This window comes from Mirounga leonina, unplaced genomic scaffold (genome assembly GCF_011800145.1).
Source record: "Mirounga leonina isolate KUSES-001 unplaced genomic scaffold, KU_Mleo_1.0 Mir_197, whole genome shotgun sequence".
In the NCBI taxonomy this organism is placed as follows: domain Eukaryota; kingdom Metazoa; phylum Chordata; class Mammalia; order Carnivora; family Phocidae; genus Mirounga; species Mirounga leonina.
Genome location: NW_023270494.1, coordinates 9452441 through 9462733, shown reverse-complemented (window position 1 = coordinate 9462733; position 10293 = coordinate 9452441). Strand labels below are relative to the sequence as shown.

Sequence of the window (10293 nt, the reverse complement as noted above, 5' to 3'; positions counted from 1 at the left end):
CAACAGAGCCAGAGATTGGGACAATGCACCTAAAAGCCAAGGAACACCAAGCATTGACAGCAGCTACCAGAAGCCAGGAGAAAGGCCTGGAACAGTTCCTCCCGCACAGCCTTCCAAAGAAGCCAGTTCTGCCAACACCTCGATTTCAGACTTCTGGCCTCTGGAGCTGTGCGAGAATAAATTTCTGTAGTTTTAAGCACACACCCCCCCCCCAGTTTGTGGTGATTTGTTACAGTAGCCCTAAGAAACTAATATACTTGGGGACAAGAAAATCTGGGGAAAAGACATATGGAAAGACCAATGGGAGAAAGCAAAAAGTTTAAACATTTTGTATTTCATGTTAACACCCATGACAGAGCATCTGCTATATAAGAGGCCTTAAACGTCCAAGTACATGGTGATTTGATGTCAGCCAGGCCCAAGACAACCCACTTCCACAGCATCTCTGTAACTGATAACCTCCATTTGTTTCTTACATTAATATTTTTGTTATTCTCGAATTAGAGAACATAAATGTTCACTTTAAGGAGACAGTATTAAAATTGCAAGTGCAAAACAAACTTGAGGATTAAATTGAAATAGAAAACCCAAAGCCTTTAGGAAGTGAAGTATATATTATATTATTATTTATGTCACACACACATGTACTTACACATTGATATGCCCAAATATGATCTGGAGAATGAGGCAACATGGTGCAGATTTGAATTGTTGGTTATTTTGCTTTGGGTTTGGCTGCACAAGTGTGTGTTAAAAAACAAAGTTCAAATATATTTAGTGCCTATTATTCATGAAATCAGCCAAAGGTATGGAAGGCTCATGGTTGGAGCCCAGTTTTATCGCCATTGTTTGGTCTACTAAGTTTCAAGTTAAAATTAGCTCCCTTTTCCTTCCCATAAACAAGCATGCTATTATTGCCTACAAACATAGCATCAGTTTCTTAAGTAGAGATAGATAGATAGATGATGATAGATAGATAGATAGATAGATAGATAGATAGATAGATAGATAGATAGGTAATAGATAGATAGACAGAAAGATAAATAAATTTAAAAAGCCATATTGAAGAATAAAGAAAAACATATATGAATAACATCTAAAGGAATCACTATGGCTACATAAATTCTAATAGGATTAGGATTGAGCAAGGTGGATTTTAAAGCCCTAATAGATGTAGAACAATTAAGAAGATATGTGAGGAACATAATGACTAATAAGCTTAATATTTTCTGGTAGGGAAAATACAACGTTTGTAAAGCCATGCATACCCCATGGAGCTTTGTCTCAAAGCAGTGTCACAGTTAGAAGGACTCAGTCTAAGCAACCAAAAGTCATTTCAAAATATATAAATTTCTCATGACAGTCCCCTAAATCACCCATAATTAGGACCATACATTATTTGAGTTTTAAGCCCTACATTATAATATGCATTTTTTGAATGTATGATTTCTACAGTGGTATAGACATATAATATAAATAAGACAATGAACATTTAATTTTACATTATTTCAAATTATATGACAGAGGGGAGGAAATAATTCCATGCAAATATAGCTTAACTCCTTTTAAATTTAATAAGTATATTCTTTGAAGCCAGTACAATTCAAATCCCTCACCTCTGCTTTTTAAGCTAAGGAAATGTGTATATATCCTCAGTAGAACTGCCTGGCATCAAAAGTATCCTTGCTTCAATAGCCCAATTCCCTTCTACACTATGGGTGTGATCCAACTTTTCTCTTCCACTCCACTGAAATAAAACTTCTAACCTTTACACATGGAGTGCTTTGCTGTTATCAGCTTCTTACTTCCTTCCTGGCTCTCTATCACTGGAAGTCCAGAACCTTCTCAAGAAGAAACAGTGGTCGGGGCTCCTGGGTGGCTCGGTTGTTAAGCGTCTGCCTTCGGCTCAGGTCATGATCCCAGGATCCTGGGATCAAGCCCCGCATCGGGCTCCCTGTTCGGCGGGAAGCCTGCTTTTCCCTCTCCCACTCCCCCTGCTTGTGTTCCCTCTCTCGCTGTGTCTCTCTCTGTCAAATAAATAAAATATTTAGAAGAAGAAGAAGAAGAAGGAGGAGGAGGAGGAGGAGGAGGAGGAGGAGGAGGAGGAGGAGGAGAAAGAAGGAGAAGGAGAAGGAGAAGGAGGAGAAGGAGAAGAAGAAGAAGAAGAAAGAAGAAACAGGGGCCTAGACAGTTCTCTGTCTTCAGAAGGAGAAAGGAAAATCTAGGAACTCTCAAAGGTGAATATATTTTTTCCTGTAATAGTAACAGTGACAATGAAACATGAAGAACCAAGTAAGAAGGCACTGAGCCCACCTTAGAGGCTCACTTTGTATACTTACTATTTTAAACCATATAAATTGCCATTTCAGTTGGTCTAAAATGATCAAATATTGGCTATTCGTATGATTCAGCCCAATACAACAAGGTACATAAAGAAATCAACTGTTCACATCTTTGTCTTCTACAGTAAGAGGAGAAAAATAATGGGTAAATCAGCATCAAACAATCCAATCCCCTGTCTTAAATCTATCACTCTACAATTCTCTGTTGTTGCAAGTGCATCATCTGGGCTTCTCCAGAAATGGGGAGGCTATTTATGTCCATTATTAAATGATTTCCTATCACCCAAGTGTTCCAGTGACTCTCCACTTAAGGCAGAGACCTCTCTTTTTGCCTATCCTATCAGAACATCTTTTTTTTAAACTGAACTATTAGTTTCAGATGTACAACATAGTGATTCAAAAATTACATACATTACATACTGTTCACCATGAGAGGTATGGTTACCATCTGTCACCATACAAAGTTATTGCCATATTATTGATTATATTCCCTATGCTGTACTTTTCATTCCTATGACTTACTGATTTTGTAATGGGAAGTATGTACCTCTTAATCCCCTTCACCTATTTTCCCTATCCTCCAGCCCCCCCTTATCTGGCAACCACCAGTTTGTTCTCTTCATTAATGAGTCTTTCTGGTTTTGTTTGTTTGTTTTGTTTTTAGATTCCACATATAAGTGAGATCATGTGGTATTTGTCTTTTTCCTCCTATTTATTTCACTTAGCATTATACCTTTTAGACCCACCCATGTTGTTGCAAGATTTCATTCTTTTCTATAGCTATAATATATATACACACATATATATGTGATACATATATTTTTACAGCTAAAATATATGTGAATATATGTGTATATATATGTGTGTATATATAGTATAGCTATAAAAACATATATATACACCACATCTTTATCCATTCATCTATCCATGGACACTTAGGTTGCTTCCATATCTTGGATTTTGTAAAAAAAAAGTTGCAATAAATGTAAGGGTGCATATGTCTTTTTGAATTAGTGTTTTTGTTTTTTTCAGGTAAATACCCAGAGGTGGAATTACTGGGTCATACGGTATTTCTATTTTTAACTTTTTGAGGAACCTCCATACTGTTTCCTGTCAGAACATCTTGACTGTTCTGTAAACTCACACAGGCACCAACCAACACCCAAACAGACTTCCTCACTCTAAACCATACTCCTTCTCCTAACATTTTCTCCTACACACTCTGGAACCTTTATTTGTATTATTTTCCACAAAACCTTCATCATTTTTGGGAGCAAAGACTGTGCATGCTCCGCTGTCTAAGTCAAATAGTTGCTCATTTCCTATTGTGTTTTTATTTCATTTATTCCAGAACCAAATATTATGATAATGTTTTAATGCCAATGAATGATGTCAATGCCTAGGCTGAAAAATGAAACCAAGTGATGTCATGAACTTTATCAGTTGGAATAAAACAGGTTGATTGTGGTTTGCAGATTAAAATTGGTTAATCAAAACAAGTGTAGTCCTTGGAAATGTGTGTAAAACTCCTTTCACACGTGCCTAATGATTCTAGAGAGATTATTCCAAAGCGGAAAAATTACCTTCATTACTGGGCTTCCAAAAAAATAAGCAGAAGTGGATTAACATAATTGCTTAATCGACAACATTCACCGAAAGCCTCTGTGTATAGAATTAATCATCTTATTGTAAGATTCATTAAAAAGTAATGGGCATAGTGAGAACATTGCACAGCTGGGAATAATTTTGTTCCATTAAAAATAAAAATAAATACACCTTGGAAAACACTATTTTGACAATATTTTTGCTCCTTGATTTGTCTTAAAAACAAGGGTTCTGTTCACTCACACGGTGTATATATAACACCGTAATCATATTTCCAGGAGTCTGAAGTATGTGAATGACAAGAGTCACAAAATAATATATTCTGGTAGCATCCTTTTCCCTTAAAAGATCTTCTCAGCCCTGATTAATGGTCAGTAACAGTGTGAAATCTTTATTATTCTTCGCTTTATGAAGATTGTATTTTCAATATACTAGTTTATAGTTTTTAGAACCTAAAATCTAGTTAGCAGTTTATTAATTGGAGGTTTAAAAACTGTATAGAACGTATTTTCCAAATATAATTAAATGGTTAAAAATGAAGTACTTTTCACTTGGGGAAAAGGAAAAGGAAATTAGCAATATCAGAAGAGGGTCAGTTGTTCTATCCTTTGACATTTAAGTAACTATTATTAAACTACCATTAACTCTAGCTTCCTGAAGACAATTAAGTATGAAATCACTCCTTGTAAAATGTCTTCTGCCATTTTCAAAGATTCATTATTGTTTTGGGGTACCTTGGGTAGTTGTGATTCAACTTTGAATTGAGAAAGACATCTGACTGTTCCAACAAATTACCTAGAGGAAATGCTTCTGTTTTATTCTCTCTTTGCCTCGTATGTGCAGGGTCAATAGCCACTGGGTTTGAGGGTCATTGGGTTTTGCTCATCATTAGGTTTGATCCTCTTGAAGACTATAGTTTAATTAATGTAAACACCAATAATAACTTCCAAACTAGATCTTTATACCCTAATATATTACTGACTTGGGTTATCCATATATGATACTAGAGGAAATAATAGTAATACCTCCAATAGTTACTAAGTTTAGTAAATATTAAGTACCAGATGCTGTATTAGCTTAACTAAGAAGCCTTGGCCTTTACCACTATTTTCCTCCTGTATAAAACCTTTAAAAATTCTCCTTTTCCCTCCATAATAATTCATCTCATACCCTTAGTTTATGTACCCCATTTGGCAAGACGAAAGCTTGGAAGGTAGCCAAGGGCCATCTTTTGTTCCTTAAACATTTCCCTTGAGCATTTATTCCACTCCTGCCAAGTGGTTTATCAAATATTCTTGTAACATAAAAGAGTAAAAAAAAAATTCTCCTGCTAAAGAAATAACATTTTTCCATATTGTTACATTATTAATGAGTCTAGAAAGTTCATTTGAATTGTATGGTGGCAGTCTCCAGTTCTAATTAGAATCACCTGAGAAACTTTAAAAACACATTTTCCTGGGACCCTCCCAGACCTACTGCTCAGAATCTCCCAGGGTAGACCAGAAACTCTGGATAGATTTCCTCGGTCTCAGGTGATTCTGGGGAGGAGCCGAGTTTGGAAACCACTGATCTGTGGAAATAGTTTTCTTATATACCCATGGCCTCCGATTTACCAATATTTGACCAAAATATTTTGGCAAGAGACCAGAGTTTGGTCATGCAGAAAAGATATTGATGAACTGTTTCTTCATCTTTCACTTCCAATAATTTCCTTATATCCCATAAAATGACAGAGACAAAACTTAAGATAAAACAAGCATTTTTCAGCCTGCCTCATGCCCTAGAGAGATAGTTAAGGAAATACTTATCTAGGGTTTCCTCCTCCAAACCCATGCTGTCTACTTGCTAGGGTGTGTTAAATATTACAGAAAGCCTGTCCTGATTCTCAAGCTACTGATAAGGAAGCCATTTTATTTTTAAAGCTATGAAGTAGCAGTTAAAATGAACAGTTGTCCAATATCAATGTCATTTTTTGATTCCTGGAAAAACAGCTAACAGTACAAAACTTTGACAACTGTCTCTGAGGTTTGTTACAGAATTTACATCATTTGTATGAATCCTCGGTCATAAAAATTTGGGGAGACAATTTGTTTAAACTATAGCTAAAAAGCAAAAACTAGACAATTCTGTCAAGAGAATAACCAACATCACAGTCAATCACATGGTGTCACTGATACTGAGTATTTGAAAATAAATACTGCACTCGTAAATATAAACCGTGTGCTTGCCAGAAGCAAGGAATGAATATGATAGCATAAGTTCTATAATTTACTCGCAAGATGTGTGTGTATGTTTTGGTGAAACTGAAATCAGATTGAAAATTTTGGGAGGTATCTGTTAAACTGTTTTCTTATGTTCAGATGAAATAAAATTTGTCAGGGATTTCTTTTCCATTATTTTCTCTGTTTGGTATATGCAGATTCAAGTTCAATTTGAGTGTGTGAAGACTTTCTGTTCTTCAAAGTTACTACCTCTATAACAAGCAGGATATTAATAATGCCATATTATTAACATGTTTTCATTATGACCTAATTGTTAGTCATACATATTTCCAGCACTGTGTGGCTTATAAAATGTTTTCATATATATCTCATTTCCTTGATTGCAATATGCACCTTCTGTTTACATTTTAATATTTCTCAAATAAGTGGATGACTCTTAAAATCAATATGCTTACTTAATACGCTTAATGCTGTTCTTTATTCGAAAGCTTTCTTATCATCCATGGCATGTTAAAATCAAGGAAATATGCTATTATTGCAGCTGATTCTGAAGACAATACTATAAAATCAGCAAGATTTCTATTTTCCTCATTTAAGCAACAAGGGCATTATGCCATAATTAGAATGTAAGTCTTTGGATTCAAGCATACTTCTGGATGGATCATACATGGCTAAAGTGATCCTATGTCAAAATGTACATTTATTTTAACATGAAAAAGTATTTCGTTGGAAAACAAACACACAGACAAAAGAATACCGGGGTGTGCAGTATGGTTTTCTCTAACGAGAGTTTCCAAGAGGAAATATAATATGTTCAGTTTCAAGTATCCCTTATGCAAAGAGAGTCGTGTGGTAAGCATCTCTGCGAGGCATGTGGCGCAGGCAAAGCAAACTCCATCCTTTCCATTTCTTTGTTTGCTGAAGAATGCTACCTACCTAATACCCCATGATAATCTTTGGCCCGTGAAACACGCCAAGCTCTGCCTGTTTCTCTCAACTCGGTGGTGACAGCTTCCAGCTGGACACCTGATCAATCATACCTGTCATTGGCCTCTGCGTCAAGGGCGTGATTGCTTTTGTTTGTTTGTTTTCTTAGCTTGCTCCGCTGCTTTCCTGGCAGGCTTCCTTGCTTGTCCATTAAAAGCCAAATGTGAAAGTAGCAAACTCCACCATCTGGGAAAAAGGGAAAGGGTCTGGCACATCTCACCAGCCTTGATTGTATCAAAGCTCCTGGAGGCTGCAGATACGTTCCTCAGTGCAGACATGTTTTGGCTGCAGTTGGTCATGATGAAGGGGGAGAAGTGGGTTTGGGGTTTTTTTGGTTTTCTTTTCTTTTTTGGGGGGCAGATCTCTTTATATGTTGAGCATGAGTTGGATAATAGGATAGAACGTAGGGTATCTTTGAGAAGCTTCCTCCTGTAATGAAATATTTATCTACTTTTACCGTTCAAAGGAATACTTCAATCTCCATGGACACGTGACTGTGAACAAGGCTTTTCCAAAATACCAGGGCCTTTCTTTGGCTCCTGGAAGGAAAGTATTAAGAGTTTATATTTATTTATTCAATGATGTATGGGAGAAGTGACATAAAACACTCCTTTATTAACCTTTTCTTTTTTTTTTTTAAAGATTTTATTTATTTATTTATTTGAGAGAGAGAGAAAGCATGAGATGGGGGAGGGTCAGAGGGAGAAGCAGACTCCCCGCCGAGCAGGGAGCCCGATGCGGGACCCGATCCCGGGACTCCAGGATCATGACCTGAGCCGAAGGCAGTCGCTTAACCAACTGAGCCACCCAGGCGCCCCTACCTTTTCTTTTTTAAGCCTCAAAATGTGAAGTTTGACAGTAAGCTCTACAAGAGCTTATCAGCTAGGACTCGGGGTGAAAATGGCGTGTGTACACAACTACCCTCCCTCTAACCTAGAATTTTACATCCTTAGAGCATCTCTAGGAAAGCATCCTAAAGAAGTCCTTCACAGGTACAACTCTTCGGTGTGTTTCTCTTTCTTTCGCACCTGTTTCTATGTCAAAACATGTACCTTACCACCTAAGGAATAGATTTGACTTCTCCCGGGCTACTACAACATTCTCTGTGATTTGACTTCTGCAGAAATGAAGAAGAAAGGGTGCCTGGGTGGCTCAGTTGGTTGGGCGACTGCCTTCGGCTCAGGTCATGATCCTGGAGTCCCTGGATCGAGTCCCGCATCGGGCTCCCTGCTTGGCGGGGAGTCTGCTTCTCCCTCTGACCCTCCCCCACTCATGCTCTCTCTCTCTCATTCTCTCTCTCAAATAAATAAATAAAATCTTTAAAAAAAAAAAAGAAATGAAGAAGAAAGATCTGTGTCTGTGCAGCCCCTTATGTTTTGAAGACTGAAAGGCACATGTCATGTGAGTGGAAAACAAGGAAATTAGGAAACAGCAGCTAGCGAGTTTATAAATGCACACCTTCACCGACTTACAATGGGATTAAGTCCCAATAAGTCCATTGTACGCTGAACGTATCGTGAGTCAAAAACGCACTTAATACATCTAACCTACTGAACATCAGAGTCTCCTCTACCTTAAACATGCTCTGAACACTTACATTAGCCTACAGTTGGGCAAAATCATCTAACCCAAAAGCCATTTCATAACAAAATGTTGAGGATCTCATGTAATTGAGAGCTGGATTGCAAGCCACAAACAGAATGGTTGTGGGCGTGGCCGCTGTTTACCCTGTGATCACTGGGCTGACTAGGTGTGGCAGGTGAGGCCCAGCATCAGGAGATAGGATTGGACTACACTTCGCTAGCCCAGAAACAGATCCATACGCAGGGGCCATGGAGACCCACAGGTCCAATTTTAGTATATGTGCTGCCAAAGCAAGCACCAGAAACAGATCCAAGTTCAAAATTCGAAGTGTGGTTTCTACTGAATGAGTATCGCGTTTGCATCATGCAAACCACCGTTAAGTCAGGGACTATCTGTAGTCACAAAGCAGGTAGCTTTGTGGAGGACCAGCTCCTCCAGAATCATGTAGAAGGAACAATATGCCCATATTGACCTAAATGCAACCCAAATGTAGTGTTTTAAAGGTTTGGGAAGGACATGCATGAATACACAAGACCTCTATATTCTGGAGAGACAAACAGAACATCCCAGGGGAAAAAAAAAATCTTGGTATCGTTTCTAGCAATAACTCCAACAGCTGTGGTGTTGAGAGGGTCAGAGCTGAGAGATGAGGACAACCCAGACTGTGTCCTTTCTGCCACAAACGAAAAAAAGAAAAGAACAAAAGAAAATTTATTCATAAGCATATGCTCAATTCCCATCAAAGCTAGGGCAGCCTTTGGAAAAAGAGCACCTAAAGAAGCTGCTAGAATTCCTACACTCCTCCTCCCCGATCACCACTACCATTTAAAAAACTTGCTTCTTTTTTCAGACTTACTTCATCTGGAACTTAAAGTGAATTCAATGTAATGCTGTTATTGCTTATATCATTGGGCATGGCATTGGGGGTGGGGGGCGGGCAGGTGCATGCGTGATGAACTACCAAAATGATTAAATTGTTCGTTTCTTTGACAAAGGAAAGTTGCCAACATATTTTGATTGGAGTACCTTATAGCGAGGTGATGTATCATGCTGCAACAAAAATTAGACATTGCTGATTATCATCTATGATTAAAGCTTCATTCACATAAGTGCATAAAATACATTTTCAATATTCCTATAAGAAAATATATTCTTACTTTCAGGGATTTCTATAACCGCCGGCATTTCTATCCAACAGGACCTGGAAATGAAATTTAAAAAACAGCAAGAGAGAAAGACTCAAAGTTTTGCAGTGGGATGATTAAATTATAATTGCATAGAATTCTTGTCTTCCTTTCCAGTTCATTGTTATCTTTTCACAGCCATCTGTAAAATGGGTATAATATTACACGGCTTGGTTACAAAAATACCAATGAATATAAAGTAAATAGAGTCATGAGAATTGAACACCTTCATAAAGACCATGAGATTTATTTGAGGGAAATTGGAAGAAGATAAATAGCCCACACAGAAAGGGTCAAAGATCTTATTTTCTTAATGTAAAATTTATACTCAAATAAATGGATGGCAATAAGAGCCTTAATAATTTTAAG

The 10293-nt window shown here is 37.5% G+C and overlaps 1 long non-coding RNA gene across 1 annotated transcript; it reads right to left on the bottom strand.

The window, feature by feature from the left end:
- Positions 1–9313: 9313 nt before the first annotated feature.
- On the bottom strand, positions 9314–9931 carry LOC118024453. The gene is made up of 3 exons (XR_004683106.1): positions 9898–9931; positions 9767–9790; positions 9314–9413 (listed from the first exon to the last, which is right to left on the bottom strand). It is a non-coding gene; the product is annotated as an uncharacterized LOC118024453 (long non-coding RNA).
- Between the last annotated feature and the right edge of the window lie 362 nt (positions 9932–10293).